This window comes from Bombus impatiens, unplaced genomic scaffold (genome assembly GCF_000188095.3).
Source record: "Bombus impatiens unplaced genomic scaffold, BIMP_2.2 scf_0739, whole genome shotgun sequence".
NCBI classification, from domain to species: domain Eukaryota; kingdom Metazoa; phylum Arthropoda; class Insecta; order Hymenoptera; family Apidae; genus Bombus; species Bombus impatiens.
In genome coordinates, this window is record NT_177158.1 from 636103 (window position 1) to 657333 (window position 21231).

The window sequence follows — 21231 nt, forward strand, 5'->3', positions numbered from 1 at the left end:
ATTGCGGTAGATCGGCGCCGACGAAGCGCTCATCTACGCGCCACCCTTCTCTACGGTGATACTCGACAGCCACGTTCTAATGCCTGCCGTTTGAATGGTGCCTGGCGCGTGCAATGCCGGGACACGGCAATTACCAGCCGTGTGATTAGAACGTTAAGAAGTTCGAAGTCTTAGGGACGTGAATTGGCGTGTTTGCACGGGAGGGGAAATAGTATGTTGCGAGAAATTTACATACAATTTGCTGCGAGTGTTGTTGCTGCTGGGGAAGGAGTCGCCATTATCTCAAAGGCTTATCTCAATCTTTCAAAGTGATAATCGGCAAATATTATTATAGTGTTCTGTTGTTTTATTTTTTATTTATTGTTGGTCGGGGAGTAATATTAGATTAGAATAGAATAATAGAATAGAAGAGGATGACAATACGTATACAATGGCGGACGTACGATTAGGTACAGTTTGTACGGAAGGTTTGTAAGGAATGTGATGTAAGGTTGAAAGTATTGTTAATTGCTGTAAGCGAAAGGTATACTACGCGTTATATTTAAAAAAAATGTGCATTTTACAGAATATAAGAAATAGATGTCAGAGGAGACGTATAATAGCCGCATCATTAAAGACAAATGATTTCACGCGCACGCACAATATAAAAGATAATATACATATGAATACCACAGCGATGTTTATGAATATATATGGAGCTTAATAAAGATTGTAATTTGAAGTGTAACTTTTTATTCAATCATTTTATGCAATGTGCAATTGTTGCGCGATATGCATAAAATACTTATTAACGTATGACTGTCGAAGCAGCTGAACAACTCGATTAAACAACTACGCAGCACGATTAAAAACATGCAGAAGAATGCGCGCAATAATATGAATTAATTCAAAAACACTACATAAAAATGTACACGCAATAACTGGCATAAATAACAATCACCAATATAAACTCATCGTTCATAGTTCTCATATTCGCCCTTAAACCCCTGAGTCCTTTCTCGTCGAAGTAATCATACGATAACTTTCCACTAATTAACGTTTGGTTGCGTTTATCAAGAAATCTAATTAACACAACAGCCGTTAAATCATTTCTCTTGATTATCCGCGGGTTATAAATTATCGTATTGTAGGTATAACCCTCAGAATACTCACGTAATTAACATTCAGAGGCGCTGGAAATGGAAGTACAAACTAAAAGAAAGGAACGAAAGAAAAAAAAAAAAAAAAGAAGGAACGACTTTATGAGATTAATTTAGCTCGTTGAAATGAATTTTTGAAAAGGTTCGTCTACCAGTGAGCTTAAATAGCTGGATATTCATAGATCGTTGCAACGCGAAACACTGATGTAGTTTCTCCTTCTTCTTTTTTTCTCTCCTTTCCTTTTCCCTTTTTTTTTTTTTTTTTTATTTTCCACCGTAATCACTTTCATCGAAAATGCGGCGAGTTGGAGTGCGAAAGTTTTACGTTGCCCCTAACACGAGGCAATCCTGCCGATCCTCATTGCCTTCCAACGCTGGGCATCTAATAAATATTAACAAGAACCACGACGAGATGGTAATCCGCAAAAGTTTTTCTTTGTGGATAGACTGCCAAGGGGATGTAACATGGCGCGGCGGGACGAGGATTCGGTTAGGGAAAGGGTAGCGACTCGGCAAGGAGTAGTTGAGCGAAGCGAAGAAAGACGACCGGATAATTCAGACAAGAGGGCGCACAATGAAAATTTGACAATGTAAATTATCCTGTTATTCTTCTTCTTTTATTAACTCGCTTCCGTCTTCTAGGTACCTATCCGCGGAAGTTGCCGCGAAGAACTTTTGAAACGCTATTCCACATCGCCTGAGTGAATAGGAAGCTGTTGCCAACTGTTCTAATATCTGTTGCACACGCTAAGAGAAAAATCCCCGCAATTAACACGTTTCTCCGAATTGTGTGAACTTTGTGATATACCGTGCCTCGAATCTTTACTTTACAAGCGGATTTACGATATATTTTCTGTGACTTGAGGATGAAAATAATTCGTGGAACTAGATTTAAGCTTGATGATATGACACCGGAATTCGATTAATTTAATGAGATGGAACCTAGAACAGAAGCTTTCACATCTTTTTTTATAGATACAAACATGCTGCATTTAAACATGTTTATAACCAATTAAACATATCGTGCATTAGAATATTTTACATCAAAGGAAACAACTAATTCAAACTCGTTTCAATGAATAATCGTTATCTTAACTCACATTACCATACCTTTCAGGTCCACTAAATGTTTTCACCGAGCCCAGAATATTTCTCGTCGTTCATATTCAATGGGCTTCGAGTGGCTCGCTTCATCGTATCGTTTTCACTCGGCTGGTCATAAAACGCGACATTAATTCCGCGCGAGCTTCTTATTTTCTCGCCAGCTTTTCATACATTTCTTCCAGGATGGAAGAACGATCACAGCCACGAGATCTTCTCGTGTTTTTACGAGCCGAAGCTCTGCCATCGTCCATTCCCCTTCGCCATCGTATCATCCTCCCGACAGTTCTACATTCGTTATCTTCTCGTTGCTTTTTGGACGGTTATCGTTCGCGAAAACGAAACCCCTTCTCGCGGGATCTTGCAAAAGTTAATTCGTTCAACCTTGTCATTGTACTCGGATAATTTTAACAGATCGTCGATTGAAAACTAACCGCTTGGCCCTACATTAGGCGGTCGAAAATCAGTGCTTTCGATACGCCGTAGGTCGCAGGGGGAAAGGCGTGCTTGAGCTGAACGGAGCAACGCAGGGCCAGGGCTATTCTAAGGGCTCGAGATTACAAGGCATTGTTCCCGCGCCACCCTTTGTCTCAAATTTACCCTTCCTCGACCAACCTCCACCACCTTTTTCAACCCCCGTTCGCCGCCTATCTCGTTCTTCTTTGTATTTTTAATTCGCAACTTTGTAACCAGCCCCGTCTCTCTCCTACGCCGAACGTCTCGCCTGCTACCGTCCTTCCTTTTTCGCCTGGCTTTTCCCGGACCCTAACGTTCCGTTTCTACTGGCCGACCCTCGATCCAATCCATGGGTGTCGTCGTCGTCGTCGACCTTCGTCAACGATTATTTCTCCGAGGAAATCTGGCCCTCCACGGTTGGGAAACCGTTTTGCATTTATTCGCTCGCTGGAATAACGTTGAACTGGGAGTTTACATTGGCCGTGAATGTACCAATGTAATTTTAAAGCGATTCTGGCAAGGCTGCGGAGAGATATCCGGTTACGCGGATCGTTAGACAAAGTTTGTCAAAGCAACGTGAAATGGTAATTTCGAGTTAAAATATGAAATATATTAACGTATATCATGATACAATATATTAACATACGATAACGAAGCAAAATCGGAATGTTTAATCAGACCGTGATCAAGGTGGAAGAAGTTCGTACGTTATCCAAGATAATTCCTTGATATTTTAATAGAAATCTAGAAGACCTTCCTCGCAGAAAAATTACACAATATAAGAATAGTTTGTGTGAAATCGTCAGCACCTTCTTTGACACGTAACAAGGCGATCACGAGACGTTATCTCATTTCAGCGATTCGTTAACGAAAATCGTAGCAGAATATTGATTAAACGCAATAATGTAAGAAGAAGAGGTTTCACTTTTCACAAGCTTCGCCACAGTATATCAAATAACATCAAATTTAGTCATCGCAGACCTCAAACTCGCTAAAATCTGTACCACTTACAACCGCAAATCTTTTTTTTTTTTTCTTTAAGAATCTCAATCAATACTTCAGCCTAATATATAAATAACGCCTAAGTGACAATGATAGGCCTTCTTTTTATCGAAGCGTAATGTTGCTCCGAGCAAAGAAAAGAACGGTAACGGACAACGTAGACACAGTGTCGTGAAATCCGCTGCATAATTGTAAGACCATAATACCGAAGGACGAACGGGTTTACACGGTAGACGGGATTTCTGTAGTTCGCTAAGGAACGGCGAAAACCCATTATAGATAACGAGAGCCAGAAAGAGAGACAAAGTCGAGTGGTGGGGTAGTGCACGAAGTGAAATCGAGGTGCTGGTGTACGAAAAGGCCCGATACGCCTCCTCCAAGGATTTGCGAAACGATTCCCCGCTACGACTTTGAAGTCGTTCGCCGCTAAAAGACAGAGGCAGGGAGAGAGAGAGAGAGAGAGAGAGAGAGAGAGAGAGAGAGAGAGAGAGAGAGAGAGAGAGAGAGAGAGAGAGAGAGAGAGAGAGAGAGAGAGAGAGAGAGAGAGAGAGAGAGAGAGAGAGAGAGAGAGAGAGAGAGAGAGAGAGAGAGAGAGAGAGAGAGAGAGAGAGAGAGAGAGAGAGAGAGAGAGAGAGAGAGAGGAAGGGATAGAGGAAAGGCTCCGTAGTCGTCGCTTGCATCTCTCCGGCCATCGCCGCCAGTAAAATGACATCTCCGAAGGAGGAAAGTAGAGTGGATATCCGGTGTGCTCCATGCAATTGGAAACTTTTAGTAAATGTAAACCGTTTCGTGCTCGAGTAGATACAATCCGGTGCTAACCCAGTATCCGCTACCCTCCTGCTCCCTTTAGCCTCGCTTTTAAATCTCTCTTTTGCTCCTTCTTTCTTACCTATCCACGCGAGACCGAACGACACCTAGCCCAGCTGTGCACGTTCAGAGAGATGCACACAAGTCGTCTGACCGGATCGGAACTTGTGTTTCTCCCTCATCGATGAACCCTCTATCGGTTGGTCGATGCATCAGGCGAGGGGATACAGAAACGGGACTAAAAGGGAAATTGTAAAGTACGTCGCTTAGAAATTCGCGAACGGGCGAGAAGAACGGGAAAACGAGGAAAGAGAAAGAATGGTGCTTGGCTCGGTACAATTCGCCTCGCCACGTTCACCGGTTCCACGATCCATAGTCTCGATAGTCCGATTAAAACCGACTCTAAAATCCCGTCCCAACCTACCGAACCTATTGCGCCGCTGCTATTCCGTTTTATTGTTCGACGTACCATATGCATAGCAATAACTATGTCCGCCCCTACCGATATCGAGTAGCTCTCGCGTTTCGCCACGTTTCAACTTTACTTACCTTTCGCTGTTGCTGACTCCTTACGATCTTCGAATTTCCATAGTTTCTCGAGAGTGTCGCGGTTTCACGCTGTTTACATCTTTTTCGATCCCTCTCGTCGTTTTACGATTTGTTTTTGTTCCTCGTCCTCTCGTTTGTGCTTTTTGCTTTAGACTTCTTTTAGTAGCTTCCGATGTCCTGGGATCTGTAATTGAACGTTACTTACAGGATTATTAAGCTTCCACGTTTTTACGGTTCTTACAGCGCGACCGATTGAAAATCGTGCTGATGCGTCAGTCGAGATTCTGACAATCTGAATTTAGTCAATATAAAAATCTAAATTTGTGTGTACTACGAAAGAAATGATTTTCAATAAACGGAAAAATTTAAAAAAAAATATATTTCTATTACTATATTTTGTTACAACGTTTCCATAAAAATGGCAAACAAAATTTCCATTTAGTTTCCAAAACTTGACGAAGATCGTACACATAATAAGAGAAAATATTATCTGTAAAGCACCTGCAACAAATGGCAGTAGTATTTCAAAAATAATATCCATCATAATTCTATGAAACGTATATTCAAGAATTCCGTATAAACAGAATATTTCACGCTAAGAAACACAATTCCGATGAAATAGGCCATTTCGAGGCAACTATCCGTCACTATAAACCAAAGTAGCCACGGAATCGTCTCGGTGCCTCGCACTGCCTACTACCGACGACGAAACGAAGAAGCGAGATTGAAAGTGATTAAGACCGGGTGGTGGGTGGCCGGAACTACTGTGCGTGCATGCAAACGCAGCATAGTAGGTCACAGTGACGTTAAAGGGTTATCAAATAGCCGTAGTATAAAGCGTTTGGGCGGCGAAAGGGCGAAGGGTGAGTCGGAGCCGCATCGTATTGGCATACGGATGCTTAGAGTTGGGCCTGTGAACACGTGTAGCCGAGCTGCACATCGCTAGCTGTCTGACAGTTTGGCATGTTGCCTTCCACCACCACTAGTACCGGCTCCGCCACCGGCATCGCCATCACCAGTATCAGGGACGCTGCGTATCGGCTAGTTGTCCTCGTGTCGACACGCGACACGTTACCATGCTTCCACATGTATGCACACGCAGGTGTTTAACGCCACGGGAAATCCGTCAATCGGTAACATAGTATCTCGATGCCACCTGTAAGTGTATGAAGAGTATACAAAGAGCGCTGTGGTCCGCTCAAAACCTCGGAATATCACGCTGTTGTAGCGTCAGGTTGTATTTTCTCTATGAATTCGGCTATTTTATGGGACTTGGGACGATGGTATGTGGAAAACGCTAGCGGACTAGCGACTGGGATGAATTCGATCATTGTTGTTGCATGAATGTTGGCTCGATCGTGTTCGTTTACATTCGATTTTTAGAAAAGTATAGTGGTAGGTATGTAGGAGGGCTGCTGGTGTATAACACAATGTGACGTGTTAGGGAATGATGAATGAAACGGTTTTGTTGCTCTTGCTTCATGGTTGTGGCAACTGGATTTTTGTTTTTGTAAAGATGCAAAACATTTTGGCAGATTTTGCGGAAAATAAAAGATTTTTGTTTATTTACAGGGCAAACGGCGCGACGCATAACGGTGCGTTTGTTTTATTTACGGATTGATGAATATCGTGACAGAGAAATATTTTTCCGAATAAATTGCGCGCGATTATCTGATAAAATATGAACGATATAAAAAAATATCAAAGCACGGAATGTCCATGGTATTAGGGTGCACGGCACGTATATATTCGTATTTTATTATATTTTACTTTCAAATTTTATTTGACAATACTTTGTCGTATTTATCCTCTTACTTCTGTTTAACTTTTTATTTGCCCTTTTCATGGAAAAAAATGTAACTCTCACAAAAGATAAAAATATAGAAAACGAGTAATATTTTAGATATTATTAAATACGATTTGGTTAACTGCAAGACGAGATAATTTGTTACAAGTCGAGTTTCGTGTAACGATATATTTCATCAGGTCAAAAGTGTCCGTGCGGCATTAATTTTGCGGACAAATAGGACAAATACATTTGAGTTCAGATGTTTCGATCGAATGTTATATTGTAACATTAAATTAAATTTGTTTAGATTAATAACATCGACTTGATGACATTATGATACTATAATAAAGATATCTAAATACGTATATGGTCATAGAAAAGGATAATCAGACAAGTACTTTTTATAATTATATTTTCAGTGCACATTCGTTTGCCTAGTGAATGTATGTATTTTGCATTTTTTACTTATTTTCATTATTTTTTATTTACTTCGCGTAGTTTGAATCTCTGTCGATTATTTACATCGGTCCAATCCGGAATTAGCCAAATTTGAATTATACTTGTCAAATCTCGATTTTCTCGAAAAACGGAGCCACAGATGAAACAATATTATGCCAAATTCCTTTCTTTTTATTTTTTCACGTAGAATCGCCCGCTTCCCGCTTGTTCTACGATCACTGCCCCATCCTCTGTACTTACCAACAATAGCCTTTTCATCCGATTTCTAAACGATACGAACTTCTAATACACGACAGCGCTGATATTGACTGATTATGCTTCACAAAATGAAGATACGCTGAAAACAGAACACCGAATAGTTGCACGTGGTGGCGTGGAACACCGGAATCCAGTGATCCGGGTTAAGAATTCTCGCACGTGACATCAGACTTAAACGGTCGTCCCTGAAAAGGAGTCGATGGTTTTCCAGATTCGAATGTCGCGATACTGTCCATGGCGGGTTCCTATGGGAAAATTATTCTCCGCGTCGCGCAGACCCGATATCGCAAGCCGCATGATATCTCCATAGCAGCGGATTTCTACGACGATTTCGCCTATTTGCAATAACAGTTCGCTTGCCGAAGAATGAAAACGCGACGTGTCGTCGGTCGCCAAGCGGAATAAGGAACATGGCGTTCACCGGTGGGACGTGCTCCGCGACTGGGATAACCTTTATTTCGCGCCGCCACTGTTACCGAATGGAAATTAGATCGACGTTTACGTATGAGACGTGTAAATCGATACTGCACAGATTTAAATAATGCAGCCGCGGGTAACAGCGTGTGTCGGGAGTCGATGCCAGGGAATTTCGAGAACCGTTTTCACGATAAATTCTGATTCGCGGACATGGAAAATAGGGTCTCTTCGCGGATACGAAAATGTAAAAGCGTAAGGAGATTGTTGCGGTAGATAGCGGGTATTGGAAGATCATCGCTCTATTTGTACGACGTAACTGATTTATGCAGTATTCGAATGCACGGAATCTTTTGCTGGTACATCTGCACATGTTTGTTTAGGAATAAAGTGTTTCGTGTGATTTTAAAAATATGAGCGAATATTTGTGATGCTGGATACTTCGATATGCTGGCGAGTGTGTTGAATGAACGAAGAAGATAAATGGATTGGGTAAATAAGATCGTAACACTCGTTAGAAAATGTTAGTACATTTGCGTGATTAGAACGGATGACTGAAGAAAGTTATGAGAAATTACGAATCGTTAATCAGTTTCGCGACAGTTTTATATATTTTGCATTTGATAAATCGCCGCGTATAATAACTATTGAGACACTTCTTTTTGCACTTTCACACCGCATTATTCCAGAGATAAATCAAACAAACGTACGTACACTGTTCCTATAAGCTAACAAGTTCAACAAACTTTAGACCGAATTACTCTGTCAACCTTGGCATAAATTTTGCAATTAGACAACATAATCGCGTTTAAAGAAACGATATTCGAATGGGAGCCACGAAGACATTTATTCAGCGAGGCACTACGCTTAATTTGTCGGCGAAGAAGAAACAGGCTAATTGGATTACACCGTAGCGCCGGAGCAGCGTTTTTACAACATTGGCCGGAATGAAGAATGCAAAAGGGAATGATGTACGTAGCTACGTCGGGTGGAAGTAAAAACGAGGGTGAAAAAAGAGTAGAGGGAGTGAGAGGACGTGAAGTAAATCCAGCGTAGCGTGGCATCACCGACCCAGGAACTACATGGACCGTGGTGGTCAACGTACCATAACATTATATCTATCCCATGTAGCCTATAGCTAGTATTTCTTTTGGACATGTGACTGGAAACCAACCCTTAGGTATCACCAGCAGCGCAGGACAATGTGCTCGACTTAGCCTGATCTTATTTTCCTCCCCGAGACACAACGGTAATTCCATATATGAAATCATATTTCCGAAGTCTCCCGACGTCACGGCATGTCTTGGGGCCTGGTCCGATTACTTTTCCCTTACAATGGACAATATGGTTCACACGTCGGATTATTTCAATAATATCGACGTGATTTTACGAATAATAATATCTCTTTATAAATAGATTCTGCAAAAATCTGCATGCATTGCGTAGAAAATAGAATAAATTTTCAAATCTATATGAACAAATGTCAGCGTTCTCGATGAAATGTTTCACATCGTTTAGGGGAAAGAAAAATGCATCGCATAAAATATACAGGTAATGTTCTCCAAGATATCACAAATATACTTCGAACAATGAGAATTGTTCTATTAGAAACAAATGTTTGAAAATTTCTCTTATTTTCGCCTCTCTCTCTCTCTCTCTCTCTCTTATACAATCTAACATAGATTGTTCCCTGCTTGAGAAAGGATAGAAATTAAAATAAGAACGGCGCGTGGATTCAAGCGTTGCCCCATCACCAGTTCCGTTTCCGGCAATTGTGCTTCGTTTCTTTCAATCGTCCGTTGTGCCCTGAACGTAGCGGTTGTACAAATGTTTCGTTTCGTTGGAACAAAGTATTTTTATTCGAACGGTATAGCGGTATAGACAGGTAAAGAGAAGCGTGGTGGAAGTACCTGAGAAAGTGGGGGATTTGCGTAGTTGAAGAGCGAAAAAGAGAACGGGAGAGCTTATCAAGAGCTTTAAGTTTTGCTCACAGAAGCAGTGAAGCAGGGGAGCACGGTCTCTGGCTTAATCCTGTATTGTAAACTAGACAGCATACAACGGCAAGTTTTCTACCTTGTGCCACTCACCTTCTATACTTGTTATTTCCTTTCTTTACCGCCCACCTTCCCAGAAGGGTGAAAGACATCATGGGTTAATCTGTCCTCTGGGAATAACTCGAAACACAGAACAAAAGCTTCCGTTCTTTTAGCTTTTCTCTCCCTCTCTTTCTTCCTTCTCGGCTCCACCGTTCTTTGAACATAATCTTAACCCTTTGTGCAATCAACGATACGTTCTCTTTTTGTTCGCCTCTTTATCCTCTCCGTGTAAGTCTTTAAGTGGAATTTGCTTAAGCATCATCAGAGGCGCGAGATGTAAATACGCGCGCTCTGTTTTTCGGCACGTAGTCTTTGTTGGGAAACGAGAGATATTTATTAAAGTAATTTGCTCAAACAAATATTTATACACAGCCACTGTTTCTTGTGTATTATATCGAATGCTATATTCGTGGGTTAGAAGAAGTCTAATCATGTTTCCTTCAATTTTATTTAGCAGCTTATTTGGAAATAAGATTTTGGGCATTTTAACATCCTTCGCTTGGTTTAGCGACGAGATCCATTTTAGCAAAAGGAAATTTCAACTACAAGAAGCGTTTCTTTCTTAAGAAAATTAAAATGAAAAATGGAAAATTAAATTGGCGATCATATTTATATTAATAGTAATAAAAGCGGTTTTAAAAGCATAAATTATTTGGTTAATTGAGACATATACAGACAATGTACACTATAGGAATAATCACGTATTGTTGTAACGCAGGAATGGTAACATACCATTCTCAATTATTAGCTTATTTGCATGTTTGATTACCAAAAGTAGTTGAATTTGATTTGCATTAGTGATCAAATGAATACGAGATAACATATAATAAAGGGGTCGGAAAGCATATAATAATTAGAGGATACAAAGAGTAATCGTAGTTAAACAAATTTGTCTGTGCTAGCAATGTATTATAATGACATATAATATTTTAATTCCATCGCAGTAAAACGTTCTCTTCTCTTTGTAAACGTTCTTGCAATACGCACTTCATATTCAGGGTTAATATCATAAGAAAGAGGATTTATTTCTCCATGTACCCTAAAATTTTCGCGTTTATGCTAAATCATGTCTACGACTTCGTATTCCAGCCACGTGTCGCGTCTTACGTAGTTCGGCATAAAGCTAGCCTTATATTCGTCGGCGCGACGTAAGCGCGCGTGAATCTTTTCAATTCTGTGCAGTATATAAATTACAAGGCCAAGTCTCTTTCGTGTTTTCATACTTGAGCGGAACTCTTTGAGATCTCGGTTAAATGGTCCGTCCTTGTAAAAAGCTCACTTGCTGGATGTTAAAACCTACGCCTGTTAGATTTCTTGCTTATGGTGCAATAAATGTATACAACTGGAAGAAGGTAACTTACCCCTATGTATAGTCGTGATGGGAGAAGATGAGCGGGCAGGTAGCTGCCCGCCGCTACTTTCATACATTTATTTATGAAGCGCTATGAATAAATGGATGCTGGCCCTCCTCTCCCGCTTAGTGTTTCAGAAAGCTGATATCGTGTTGTTCGTACACGGACATAGCGAATATAATGGTTGTTGGGGGGAGTACCTTGTCAAATCGATTAGCTCATTTCTCGGTGTCTGTCTTCGTTCCACCATGTTTTGGACCAGAATTTTCAAAGGATAGCAGGTATGTGATAATTTTGGAAAAATTTCATCCGGTAAAAATCCTTCGCGTAAATTTTTACTTAAAAATCCCTGCTTTTATTAAACAATTCAATTGCCCTCCTGAAAACATGAAACGTCGCGACAATTGGCACTCCACACTGATAAGCTTACCAATAAAAAATATTTTCGTATATACGTGACAGCTCTAATTAAATAAAGAGAAGAAATCTGCCCAAAAATCTTAACAGTTCAAAAGCCATCGTCACGAAGGAGGCAGATTAATAAACGCGATAAGCTGTACGCTAGCGCACCGAAAAATATTCTACTCCCTTAATTTCCGACAAATTTCACCCGTCCTATTATTAAGCAAACAGAGAGCAAGAGAAAGAGAGAGAGAGAGAGAACATAGGGATGTAGGAAGAGAGAGAAAGAGCATGTCTCGAACGCGGAGGGTGGCCACGGAGTGTCGTTCATCATGCCAGTCGTTTTATCGTCTCCACGTTCGACCGATTCGAGGAACGAGAAAATACAAAGTCAAAGGGCCGGAAGACACGAAGAATTCGAAGGAACAGCCGTTTCATCGAAGGAAATTCGCTCGCCGCTTCTTTTCCGGTTCGCCTAACCTGAAAAACGGTATTCTACTTCCCGCGTACTTTGAGTCGCGTCACGAAGCAGCGTGAAGTTCGGGAGCGTCAAAGGGCGTGAGAGGACGGTCCCTGTGCGACCATGATGGCGGCAACGTGTCGAGGGGGTGAAAAGGTCGTGCAAAGGGATGAGCATGTAATTAACGAGTATTCTCAATAAGATGGTCGGAAGGTTAGAGGAGAGAAAGAGAAAGAGAAGGTGAGAGAGAGCATAGCAGAGCTGAAGACCGCGTCGAAAGAGAAAGCTCAAAGCTTCGAACGCCTCGCGCGTTCATCTGTTAAATAAAATACACTTAAATGCCGTGCGTGAAAACTATTGACTCCTCGTCCCTGCCTTTAACCTCCTGTTTCTTCCATCTCTGCTCGGGCGTGCCCTGCACGAGGCAGCTTAATGAGCGTCGCTCTCGTCTCGTTGGAAACTATCCTGCCTCTACGTATTTCTTTTATTTAGGCTCTCCCTCTTCTTTTTGCGCTTTAGCCTTCTTCTATTTTCTCTCTTCTTTATATCTTTCTGTCCGCGTCAACGCGTGACAGGAAGCACGGTGTCTGGCGAAACGAGATGCCACTGAAAAATGCGTAAATGCATCGGGCAAACGAGGACGAAGTATCGTATTATTGGAAGAACCGTAAGTCGTGTTTTGACGAACGCTTGCAAAGTTCGTTCCATCAACAGGTTTCGAGGATACGAACTAGTTTCGGTCGGCTTTGTACCTGAAAGAAGCCTAGGTAATCTGTATCACGGAATTTAATTTAACTGTCGTCGCTGTCGAATCGTTGAAGCAATTCTGTAGAACTACGAAATTATTATTACAGACATTTAAGGTGCATTGTGTGTAATATCGAATTTTCGCGTTTAAACTAGTAACTAAACTAATTTCTATAATAGTTAAAATCATCTCTTTGTCAATTCTTCGCTGCGCCTTAATTATTATTGTATATCTTTCATTATTATGTTTACGCTTATTTTTATTTCTTTGGATTCTCGGTTCATATATTGTTTTCCGCGTAATTATTAAAGAACCAAATAAATTCTACCTTGTTCATTAAAATTATAAAATAACTTCCACACATATAATCGCGTTTCTTCAATGGAAACAATGCTAATAAACAATGAATTTATAAAAGTCATGATTTCACGATACGAAGGATCGTTTCTTTTACTGCCGCTCTATTTGTGTATATAGCAATAACTTTGCGAAAAAGTCTGAAACTTTCTCATTATGAAGAAACTACGAGAACTTTCTTAGTCATCTTATATTTTATCCGTACTCGTAATAGAATCGATTACTGTTGCTATTACAAAATTCTGCATAAACAACAATAAACAACATAAAGAAATACTATCTGGAGAAAATAAACAGAAAGTGTTATTTCTATTTAACGATAAAATAAATTATATATTGGACGAATACAGACAATCAGCATTACAAGCACGTAATATCGGTTGAACTGTCGCGTCATTAACGTGTCATTCCCCTTGTTCAGCGGTCGTCCTACTTTCTTTCGTTTTATTTTATTTGTCTTCTATGCCAGGGTTCTATTTACGACAGACCAGCACGTCGTCGTCAACGTCATCGCATGGTAGTTGTTCTCTCCTGATTCGTTCCATTTCGTTTCGCCCCGTTCACCGAGCTTCTACTCATCTCGCTTCGCCACCCGGAAAATAGATATTATTATACCGGATGCGCTGCCCGTGTACTGTAGATACGTCCGATAAATATCAAGGACGAAGCGTCTTGTAGCTATACCGCGGATGGACGTGGCCGTCTTTTATGCGATGGCAGATTTCAATCTGGTAAAGACGTGTATATAGGATACATCAACGCAAAGAATGCCGTATTATGCGAAAGCTAATGTAATATCAATACCGATGTATCGTATGACTTTGCCTGTGGCACTTGATGATCGATTGGTGTCCATTGAATTTGATTACACAAAGAAGACGTAATGGTTTGCACTTAAATTATTGTGTTGGTATTGTGTGCAAGATCCATATAACAGATTTTCTACATGTAGATTTATGGAATATTTTACCAGGGTTTACTAATATTTTACATAGAAGCGCCACATTTCATTTTAATTAAAAACATAATGAACACTTGCAGCTATATTTGTTTATAAAATTACAAATAATCGCACGAATAAACTTATCACTGTGATATTTACATGTACGTTAATATTCAAGGTATATATCTACGTCACGGAAAGTCTATAACTTTATGAAACCGGGAACAGATACCTGGTTTCAATCAGACGCTAGTCGGTGGCGAGCAATAAAAGCTGTTGATAGAGAAAGGGATAATATACGGAAAGCGAGTTTCACTTCGGCAGAAAAATGTTCATCGTACGGTCGATAGTAAAAGGTAATAAGTCGGCGTATCGTAAATATAGACAAACCTTCATAAATTGAAATGAGAATCGTCAGGCTTTATATTCATACCGCGATTGGACTTTCGCAGCGCATTACTTTCATAATTCCGCGAGATTAGTTTTTGAAATGTTCTATGTTAAATTTTATGTTGTACTTCATGCAGTATTCGTTTAAAAGACGAACGAACTAAAATAACAAGTTCACATTCTAAACCAATTAAAGAATAAATGCAGTAGGAAAGATTCGATTTGTAATAAATATCATTATAAATATATAATGGTTATTCCAATAATCATTTTAGCTGGATATAAATTTCAATTGAAAGAATTTAAAAATAAGAAACGAAGCCGATAATAAAGATACTTTGTAGAAAGAGGATAATTTATTTTTCATGCTATTCTTAGTAGAAGTGGAAAAGCATTTCGTCGCTAGATTAGGATCAACATAACGAAACAGGAACATAGGCTGTGTATAGGAAGTGAGTTTGAGCCAGCGCCAAAGGGGATGAGCGAGCCGACAACCCTTTACATTTTAATTACGCCCGTCTTAAAAGCCAATAAAGTCCTCGGTAGAATAGCAGCGTTCGTCAGGTTTGCTCAACCTCGGACGCGTCATGGGAATCTCACGAAATCAGTGCACCGTGAACGATGGCAGTGTCCTAACGAAAGGCTGAGAACCACCGCGGAGGCCTAGCCGCCTGCCTCTCAGACATCTTCGAGCAAGCTTATCCGTCCATTTAGCTTCTCGCGCACACACGCATCGCTGTGAACAATATCCCTTTATCACTGATACGTTCCGTTTCGGATTCTTCTTTGCGCCTCTCCTTTTTCTCTTCTCGCTTTCGTATTCAAACGATGATCTTTTTATGCCGTGGACTCTCGTGTCGATCGTTCTTCGCGACAAAGTCGATGCTTCCGGATCCTCGAGTATTGTTGAAAAGAGGTATGCATTGATTACAGGGATTCAATGGTAAATTGTTATGTGTATTATATATCGTTTTGTATATTATTTTTGTTCTTGACATACTTTCTAATATGGGATGAGATCGTTCAATTATATAAGCATACATAAATTTATAAAAGAATGTTTCATTTTTATTTGAGATTAAGAATAAACGCGTATTTCACAGCTGTTTTTTAAAGTAATGTTTCAAAGTTTCTTTCAGTTGGAGGTATGCATTTTATTGAACAACAACGTATACCTTGTTACTAGTTGAAAAATTTATAACATATTATAACAATATGTTATAACAAATTTATAACATTTCAACAATAAATTCGATCAGTTTAGGTCAATTTAATTTTTTTCGTTTCATTTTTGATATATTCATCGATTTTCATATGCTATTTGACATTATTTAATTTGTCAAAGTTAACCTATATATATAATATATATATATACTAAGATTTAATTAAACATTGCATCACTGTGTATCCTCTTTATACCGAAAGATTATGATTTTCTGGTTTCAGTATCCTAAATGAGATGGTAATGAATGTGCATACGCTTTGAAGTTTCTTTGTCATTTTTGCGTTTTATAATCATCCAGTTGAATATCGCGCAAAGGAAATTACAAAGAGAAACTGTAACCGTGTCGACTGATTCTTGACGAAGGAACTGCGCAAAATGTTAGAATTCCATGAATAACATTGTAGAATATCATAACGGGCATAGAAGTAAAATTACATCCGCAGCTGCCAGGAAATTTACGATCTTAAATTGTATCGCAAAACTTTTTACTATCAAAAATCTTTTTCAGCCTTGTATACCTTAATGTTACACGTAACGTAGGAATTATATTTGTTCAACGATACGCTTCCGCACTTAAATCTCCTTCTCGCCCTGATAAATTTACTCTCCTTCGTTTATCAGAAATATCGATTAAAGAAAAATATTTATATAGAAATATTTCATTATACGAAATATTTATGTTCAAAAGAGAAGATATCGTATGCGTAAAATGGATAGAAGGACGAGGCAAAGGGAACATTCAAACTAAAATTTGCAAGGCTATCAAAATTTTTCGTCCACAGACTGAAATATAACGTTGCCTTTGACATTCGAGGCAGTGTATCAATCAAGAAAGGCAGCTATCGCATGATCACAACGCTATCATTCCGACGATATGCGATACCACACGTCCTCTTTCTATATCTATGAATTCCCTCTACGTGCAGGCTGTCCAGGCTGTTAAATTCTTCCAATTTCGGTGAGCAATGTATTTTTCTATGGAAGTATCGTTTATGATTTTTACTCCTGTGATCCTTCTTTGAGCCATTAATTTTCTTTCATGATTTTATTTCCACCCTATCTTACATTTTTATTGTAACATTTGCAATAAGTAATGAAATGCAGCTATGCTTTTTTTATTTAATAACGAACTATTATTTTTATATATGTATATACATATATTACCACTTAGGTGTGTTACGACTATCGATAATCAATACGGAGCTTACTTTGTTCCTAGATGCTTTTTCCCCTAGTTTTTGCAACGTCAAACCGTATATTGATATACTGACTTGCTTGCGTAAACTTATTCTGTCGTTTACTTCCACGTTATCGTGTAGTAAACGAGGGTCAAGCTAGGTTAAACGTCATACACACGCGAAGACTCAATTTAAAGTGCTACCACAAGGAAGATCATGCCAACGTGCAAAGTTAATAACACTCTGGATGCAACGTATTGATAGAAATCTAAATAAAACAAATATCGAACACCTATTATGTATTATTGTAATTAGCAGTATATTTCGTTTGTTGACTTTAACTATCTGCTCAAACTTAATTTTCCGTAATTGGTAGATCACTATTTAATTCATAAAATTCGTAATTAAAAATTCTGGTGTGATGGTATTCGTGGAGGTATATAAAATAAAATAAATTGTTGTAATTTGAAAAGTAAATAATATTTGTTACTAAAATACGTATAATAATTTATCAAATTCCATACACACACTCGTATATTAAACTCGATGAGTAAGTATATTTTCAAATTTCATCTTACTTAATTATGTTACTGACGCCTTACTTAATTATTCAGAAAATTTTCGAAACGTATCGTACAGACCATCAACACCATTTTATGAAAGCATACATTCACATAATACAACTTCTCCCTTTGCATTTTATTCTCTACAATTTTATATCGAAATAAATTTATATTTAAATATTCTATAGTTCTTCCTATCTATAATTTGCTTTACATATCTACGGTCGAAATAGATAAATAAAACAAATATTCGTTTTCCAAAAGTCAGCAACTTTTATCGAGCAAGGTTTCGCGAGAACGTAATCACCGAACATTGTTCGCTTTTAATGAACACACTCTCCAGTTAGTTCGGCGAACATCAGTAGGATAATTCGCCGGTTCTCATACTGTACACGTTCAGCTTCACTTTGATGACAGCGCGTTTTAGAATCGACACCTCAGGGTTTCTCATCGAACTAAGTTTCATTGTCGGAGACGTATGCTTTCCCGTTTAGGAGGACAAGTTTTGGAGATAGCTTCCTCGAGAGCTAGCGGCACGAAACTCCCGCGGCGCAAAGTCTGGCTCCGAGTTAGATTAAGCCGTGGCCAGTAAGCCACCTTCAGAAATTGCTCGTTGCCCTTCGGATTTCATTAGCGTTTCAAGCGAATCTCATATTCTGCAAAGTGCTTTTCCAGAAATTTGCGGTTCTGTGGACGCCTAACTCGAGCTGAATGAGCGCCCTTTTTTCTTCACTGTTTGAGATACGGGCCGTTTCGTGGGCGGGGAAAAAATTATAATTCTTAATTGAACATCTTCGTTGAAATACGCTTTCGGCTAAGTTCGTATCTTTTTTACGATCTTTTATGAAAACTGAAGGATTTAATAAAAATGAAATCAACTATATTCATTAAACTAGTCTTCCGTTGGATTGGTATAATTAAAAAATAATATTTAATAAGCAGAAAAAAGCAACGGTAGTTAATATATAGCTCATTTTCGCTATAATTACATCCAGTTTAACTACCAATGGTTTAGCTAATAAAATGGAACTGCGGTTAGTGTGAGAACAGAGTAAAAACGAACTGTACATGAAACGTTTTAAATGTTGTATAATAAGGTTAACGAGGACTAACTGAACCTCGTAAAGAGGGTTTATGAAACAATAAAAATCAAATGTATCGTCAACAAGGATGAGTTACGGAACGTAGTTAAATTTCGTGCAACCGGTATAACATCGTCGAGCAAATAGCGTAATAAATATGTTTCCACAAACAGAAACGTTTGTTTCATGTTTCCCATTATCCACCCGGAAAATAGGTTGTTAAGTCTGAGCCAATAATTCGAATGTCACGCGACCTTCCGTTTAGTAAACGGAATTCTTGCAACACCATTCTGTAACAGAAGTTCCGTATCTGTAATTAAGTAAGAAGATGAGAAACATCAAACGTTTAGAGACCTTTGATGTTCAATTGGCTGTTACGTGTGAATACTACTGGACGAAAGCGACCTCTCTTCGAGTAGAGTGTGAATTTCGCCGATCAGGGCATGATTAATAGCAGCAAATTGGAGGCTTCTACGTTTCGCGCAATAGGACAAGTCGCTTGGATGATACGTATGGGAACTATACCGCTTTCAAAGCGTTACGTGGCTGTTCCGATCGTTTTCCCACCTCATCGCCTTTGTGTAGATTACATGTGATTTTCATTCTATTCTCGTACCGTGATATTGAATAATTAAGTGAATATTCAATGGGAAAATATTAGATGAGTGGAAAATTTTACGTGATAAAAGTATATAACTAACGTTTTTAATATATCCATCTACTCATGGACAGTTATGTATCTACAGTTATGTACAATTTATTCCTGAAACGAATCTCACATGTTACAGAACTCTCTGCATATCATGAAAATTTATATTCAAAATCGATTATAACGAAAAAATGGATTAATATTCGGACGGGTAAATCACAAATTTTTGTAAATTTTATTTCAATGAAACGTTTTATTAAAATACAAGCAAAAACAAATAAATACAAATACAAATATAATATATAAATATGATTGGTAGATTTTATTTCGTTTCTGTTATCTGTTGAGCATTCTTGGACAATCGCTCGGTTAGTTGAAATGCTTACAGATTTAAATGTAAGAGGATGAACATTATTAATAGTAATGTAGCACAGTGACGAACTTTTAGATCGTTTGTTACGAATTTATGAAATCTAACTGTCTCTCCATACCTCTCAAACATCGGTAATTTCATGAATGCTGACGTTCTCGCCGCCTCATAGTACTCCAGGACGGATTTTGATGCAGAATCCGATTATCGAAAATCGGGGTTCGGAAACCGAGGAAGCGGAAATATAGCAAAATTAGCTGCTTACCGGTTCCTCGCCTCTTCTTCCGTTCCAACAATTCCCAGATAGTAGGTATGAAAGGTGCCACGCGCTTGTGTATGTACGAATAAAACTTTATTGGATTGCTCGAAATTGTTGTTTACTAAGAACAACTTCGTGTGAATATATTATTCTAGTACTGATTTCATTTATGCCATTCAACGTGATTGTACTATCTTATAACATGTCTTATCATTATTTTGCCCCCGATAAAATTCTCTTTGCCAGAGAAGGCCTCACGGAGATTTTATTTTAATTAAAATATTTTAAAAAGTATTGAAAAAGAGTAATGGAACTTTAATAAAAATTCGAGGGAAAATTGATTCGGTGAAATATTAATAAAAATTGCAATAAAAGTTGGTATTATTATAATGTACAATGACACGTCCTAGAAAGATAAATCCCGAACACGAATTTCTGCATTTCTAGGCAAAGTAACAAATCCATGTAACTACGTAGGTGTTCATAACTGCCTTTTTGAAACGCTGTATCTTTGTGCTCTATGTATTTGAAATCCTATGCCACACTGGCAAATTTAATCACGTCTCATCTTTTCGTCTTAAAAAAACGTAAAAAATCAGGTTTAACACTGTTCTTCATCGCACAGGCGTTCTTGTTTCATATTTTGGAATCGGGCCTCATGGTGTATCGTGGAAAACTGGATGGCTGGAGGGTTCTAGCGGTGACAGGACAAAATTACCGTTGTCGGTAAATGGATTAGCCGGACAGATATTACGAGCGTAGGGGCTCTTTGATGAGCGCCAGTTCGTTTATCGTTAATTTACAATGGTACCTCGTGCCCCCTTCTCTTGGCTAGGACGCCCCATCGACCCCGACACATGAGAATATCCACCCATACCACTTAACTGTCTCCTACCTCGAATCGAATTCGAGTATGACCGGAAATCCCACCCCTTTCCGTCGGCTCGGCCACCAATTATTGCATTGGTAATCGATTGGATTATCAAAGTTTTGATAACGCATCCGAGCTCTTCCGGCTGCGCGGCCCGCCGCACTGCGCCACCCTCGGCACACCCTTCATCCTATCTCCCTCGTTACCATTCCACTGTGTTCCACGCCATGGCAAATTATTTGCTCCGACGAAGCATGAATTCCAACCGTAATTACATTTCGCCTGATATTCAATTAGGACTACCGGCTCGTC

At 39.1% G+C, this 21231-nt stretch overlaps 1 protein-coding gene and 1 long non-coding RNA gene across 4 annotated transcripts in view; one reads left to right on the forward strand and one right to left on the reverse strand.

Annotated features, from left to right (window-relative positions):
- The window catches only part of LOC112213531, a 304301-nt gene that overhangs the window by 125094 nt on the left and 157976 nt on the right, over positions 1-21231 (reverse strand). For all 3 annotated transcript variants that reach the window (XR_004462450.1, XR_002947420.2, XR_004462449.1), the window contains exon 2: positions 5055-5238. This is a non-coding gene — a long non-coding RNA (uncharacterized LOC112213531). The remainder of the gene's footprint in view (positions 1-5054; positions 5239-21231) is intronic.
- The window catches only part of LOC100746351 (nucleolysin TIAR), a 589230-nt gene that overhangs the window by 28640 nt on the left and 539359 nt on the right, over positions 1-21231 (forward strand). The gene's annotated exons all lie outside the window — the stretch shown is intronic.